Source organism: Notamacropus eugenii, chromosome 2 (assembly GCF_028372415.1).
Source record: "Notamacropus eugenii isolate mMacEug1 chromosome 2, mMacEug1.pri_v2, whole genome shotgun sequence".
NCBI lineage: Eukaryota > Metazoa > Chordata > Mammalia > Diprotodontia > Macropodidae > Notamacropus > Notamacropus eugenii.
Window position 1 is genome coordinate 190414558 of NC_092873.1, and position 5453 is coordinate 190420010.

The window sequence follows — 5453 nt, forward strand, 5'->3', positions numbered from 1 at the left end:
CATGTACATCAGCAATCTATTCACTATACCATCTCTTCTTTTTTCTACCCAATGAATTTAGTATCAAAGTGTCAAATAAAGAATGGGTGATCGACAAAACGCTGATCACACTGTGAACAAAATGTTGTAGCTAACAATACCTCCTCCTGCCTCACCCCTAACTGCCCTGGTCATTACAGCTTTGCTGTGATTTTGAGACCAGTCTCAACTCACCTGAGTAACTCCCTACCACGTCAGGACATTCTCAGGGCCTTTAGGATTGTGGCCTTAAGAGTGTTCAATTGAACCAGGTCATCAAAAAATAATGGCAGATCCCCACTGCAGAATGGATGGTTTGTCAGTTGTCCTTTTCCCAGCCTGCTGCTTCAAGTTAAATGGAAGTCAAAGAAATGATGGAAGGTGACCAATAATGAGATGTTTCTTGTCAGGGTAATGAAACTGACAAAAGACATAGAATAATGAAAATCAAAACCAGACTGATATTGAAGGGAAAATGAAGGAGATTTTTTTAAAAGTAGAAATAGGAGAACAGTGGAAGGAAAACTTGCCTTCTTAATTTGCATAGGAAAAGCCAATTTCTTTAAAGTTTAAATGAAATGGAGAATTCAGCATTTATCCAGAAAAGCCAATCATTACTTAAAAGCAATACTAGTGTTGGTCCCAGAATACATAGGCTTGAGCCCTAGTAACAATACTTGAAGTATAAACCTGGATAAATCACTTAATCTACCTAAGCCTCAGTTTGTCCATCCATAAAAATGGAGATAATAATATACTTGCACTACCTACCTTACAGGGATGCTTAAGGAAAAGCAGTACTTAAACATGAAGGTTCTACCACACTTCATGATTTAATACAAGAACAAGTGAATGCTGATGAGGTTGAGTGGGATAGACTTGGTGAAGACTCCTCAGATTGTGGTTTTCTCCCAAGGGTGAGGTGGGGCCTGGAGGCTCGGGGCTGCAGTGTTTTTGGAATAGAATAGTTCCATATAAGGCATAAAACTGTGTGGTGTACTGGGGTCTCAATGATTGGACAAAACTTGCGTAATTCCTCGATGTCTTCATTTCAAAGGGATTGGTTAGATCTCGTGTCTAGAATGTAAGACCATATCCTCAGCTAATGAGGATAATGGTCAGTGGGGGGGAGGAGGGACTTGCGTTAGGGTTTATAAATCACTGTCCTGATTTTTATCTTCGGCTTTCCTACTCCAGGTGAACTGCTGTGGGATTGTCCAGATTCTCGAGAATCGAATAAAACTCTTTTCTGTCATCACTTTGAGAGGCCTCTGAGTAATTGATTTATGTAGGGACCTGAGCCATCCCACACAGTTTGGGGGCACGTACCGGGATCTGTGACCTTTCTGAGAGACGGCTGACAGCTCAGTCCAAGGACTTGGGCGCCCGTGGGGAGATTTCCCCATTGTCCTTGAAAGGAGCTGCCGGGCCTCCCTCTCTGCAAGGTAACGACCTGAAGCAGAGGAACTCAGTGAAGACAGAAAAGAATAGAGATAAGGACTCCAAAGACTCCGAAGCTGTGAAGTGTGTAAAAATGCCAACCGGTTGGTGTTGAAGTTTGCAGTCAGGCAACTTGTACGCGTATACAACCCAGCGGTAAGCGCGGGGGGGGTCTGGGGGTCAATTCGTTGAGTCTTAGATAGACTCGGGGAGAAGGTGACGACTCCCAACCAAATTAGTGGACTGCGGGACCCCAGGGTGAAGGGCCCCCCCAAAAACGTTTGCTGGGTGACTGTTGGTGACGGGCGACCCTCACCTGAGAGCTGGCAAGAGAAGCTAGCAAGGGAGCTAGCATAATTCGTTGAGTCTCAGACTCGGAGGTGTTGGCGACAACCCTCGACCAAAGGAGCCAGCAGGAGAAGCTAGCAAGGGAGCTAGCATAATTCGTTGAGTCTCAGACTCGGAGGTGTTGGCGACAACCCTCGACCAAAATGGGACAAAAGCAGTCCAGGAATAGAGCTTCGGAGTGGAGTCAGGAAGAGATACCGGTAAATAGTCCCTTGGGAAACTGATTACAAAATTGGCATGAATTACCAAAATTATAGAGAAAAGAATGTAGAAGAAGATGATTAAGTACTGTTGTTTCATATGGGGTGAAAAGACATTGGAGGAGGAGGAGGCACAATCTGGCCCAAATATGGTTCCTTTGAGGACTGGGTGTGACAAAAATTTAAACCTATATGTCCTATTCTATTCTGTTAAATGTTTGTCTGTATATGTTGTGTTGGTATTTCTGTGTGAATGAAAGTCTGTGTGTCTCTGTTTTTATCTGATAAGGTTGTAAATTTAGCCAGCCAGCCAGCAGGAGCAGAAAGGCTGAGCTGAACTGTCCTTGAAATTCCTGTTACTCCCTTTCTTCAACCCCTCCAGACTAGTTTCAGAGGGGTGGAGGGACAAGGAGGGAGAGAAAAAAAAAAAAAATTCTTTTTCCCTCAGACCTAAGAGGCATGCTAGCAACCAATTAACCATTTCCTGCCTCACCCAAAAGAAGAAATTTTAGTGTAATGGGAAATAACAGAAAGTTAAGTGAATTCATTCTGGTCGTATTTGGAATTGTGAATAGGTGAAATGTGTCATTCTTAATTTAATGCTTCAGATAGGTTAGAATTTATTAAAGTTTGGTGGAAGTAAGCAGAAGATTAGAAAGTAAAAAAAAACTCAAGTAAGCAACTTAGAGCTGAGAGTTTTGGATTTAGGTTTAATTAGATCAATATATTTGATGCCAGACAATGTATTTAAAGTAAAAAGATAATAAGTTTAGGTTTTTCTTTTTCTTTGCAGGGCGGGGGGCCAGGTGGTCTGGGAGCTCCAGGAATGGTCTTGATGGGAGTGGCCAGTAAACTGGAGATTTGGACTGATAGAATTAAGAGTGGGAAGTAGAATAGACTTGGGTATAGTGATAAGAGTGGACCTTAGGAGAGCCGGTTCACGTGGAAAAACCAAGGAGTTTTCAAGGTGAGGTTTTCCAAGGCCTTTAGACAAATGGGACTAAAACTTTTTGGGGTAATGGACAAAGGTCCCAACTTGGAGTGAGATCTTTACAGGTTACAAAATGATGTAAAAGCAATTAGTATTAAAACAATTAACTGAATTAATTACTGAGACTAAATCAGAGGCATCTTCAGTTTGGGGAAAGAATTTCAGTCTAATTTTCTTAGAGGTAGGTAGCCTCTGGTAATATTTGGCATTGAAAGTTAAATGATTGTTTTGATTTGAATTCATTACATGAACATAAAAATTCAAGTTAGTGTTTGAACTTATCACATGTGTAGCTCATTCTTTTAGATTGAGCAGGGTTAGAAAGAGATAAAGTAGTTTGGGAAACAGATATAAATCTATTAGAGCAATGACTTATGATTGTTATTCAATCAGGAACTAGAACATGTATAGGAAGGCATGTAGGCTACTTAGACCTGCTTCAAAGATGTTCCTTGGCCAATGTGAAATTAGTCATGTCTGAAACTGATTATTGGAGCTTGCTATTTTAAGATTTTTGTGGGACTATTAACTGACTGTTCTTCTGAGTCTAACTCCAGGTGTGGATAGCAAGAGAGGTGGTCTGAGCCACTGATCCATGATGCCAATAAGCCTGTGAGATGCTGGTATGAACTGCAAAAAGGTGATCTCATGGGAAGGTCGGGGGAGCGACTGTTCAGTCTGGGCTGAGGTAGGATTTTCCTGACTCAATTTCCCCACTGACACCTGGCAGACTTGAAGCCTGGCTGAATGCCAGTTGACAACCTACTCCTGCCTGGAACTGACGTGAAGTAAGGGAGATGTTTCCCTGCAATGTCCCTACTCTTAGTGGCAAATTCCTAAAATCAGAAGTTTTGTAAGTAATAATACCAGATCTGTTGAATAATAGATTGTTGGTAGAGGAACATCTGAGGTTAAGTCTAACATTGAGCTAACAGGTTTAGGACTTTAGAACAACAACAATAAGTTAGGGTCCTCTAATTCTTAGTAATGGTGTGGAGATGATTAGGTTAAGGGCTTGTGAGGCTAGCATGCATAGTTATTATTTTGTCCTAGTTGGTTAATGCTAAATGAAAAATGGTTTGTAGACTATATTGTAAATGCTTTAAAAGAAGCATCACATGATCAGAAGTTGGAATTGTTTTATGATGTGATATGCACTGTGTTAAGAATGATTATTTATTGTATTTATATAAGTACTGGAGCCTGGTGTTGACTCCTTAGTGAAATCTCATCTTCCTAATGAGGGAATGAATAATGACTTGCTGTGAAATGTAGAAGCTGCATTTTAACGTGAATTTCTTATTTTTCTTTAAAAAAAAAAAATGATAATTTGTCAAAGTTTCAATTTCGATTTTTGTAAGAATGATAGGATTGGTAATCTAAGATGGTATTAAGTTCAATTCTGTAGGAGAGTGGACATCTGGATTTCTACAAGAAGATAAAGAAAAGAAGATGCTGAGATGCTGTGCTGACGACTGTTTGAAGGAGCATCCAGATCAGAAAATTGCATAAGATGATATTTCTCCCCAGACTGCTGTATGAGATGGAACCTCTAAATGGACAGTTCATTAATTTAAATCTCTGTATCTGTACTTATGACAAGGGGACTGCCCCCCTGTAATTTGCTAATGCGTCAGTCAACTTTGCTTTCTTCCCATATTCATATAAAAAGGAAGATAGATGAAGGGAAGGATTCATAAGGGAAAGAATGTGAAGAGGTATTTATTGATTGGATTTAGGTATGGAAAAAGGAAAAATAAGAGGAGGGGAGGAATATGGGTAAGTTGAACCTTGAACTATCTATTCCCCCATACCAATTCAGAAAATGTTTAGCATGATTGGGAAGCCAGTAGACAAAGTTATGGAAGGTTATTGCATTTAAAATTTTAAAGTTGTTTACTTTCATTTATAATTATTGCTATTAGTTAATAACTCTCAAGCTTCATGCTTGGAGACACACTTTGTCAGTATTAAAGCTCCATTTGAAGCGTGTGTGAGAACACACAGAATTTGGAAAAGGATGGCCAACTTGCATACAGGCTGTGGCAGCCACTGCCCTCCTAGTAGAAGAAAGTAGAAAAATCACTTTTGGAGGCTGTTTGATTGTGAGTGTACCTCATCAGGTGCGATCTATCTTAAATCAGAGAGCTGGGAGATGGCTGACAGATTCAAGAATTTTAAAGTATGAGGCCATATTATTAGAAAAGGATGATTTAATACTGTCCCAAGACCATAACCTTAATCCAGCTAGTTTTCTGTCAGCCTCACCCGAGGAGCCTGTAAATTTGGAACACTGCTGTTTGGATATAACTGATTATCAGACAAAAGTGCGGGAGGATTTACAAGAATCCCCTTTGTTTGAGGGAGTGAATTGGTTTATAGATGGGTCCTCCCGGGTGATAGAAGGAAAGAGACAGAATGGGTATGCCATAATAGATGGAGATAGAAGTTCTCTA

The 5453-nt window shown here is 40.3% G+C and overlaps 1 long non-coding RNA gene across 1 annotated transcript; it reads left to right on the top strand.

Annotated features, from left to right (window-relative positions):
* Positions 1-886: 886 nt before the first annotated feature.
* Positions 887-2069, top strand: LOC140526646 (uncharacterized). Its single transcript, XR_011974463.1, has 2 exons — positions 887-1838; positions 1925-2069. It is a non-coding gene; the product is annotated as an uncharacterized lncRNA (long non-coding RNA).
* Positions 2070-5453: the final 3384 nt, after the last annotated feature.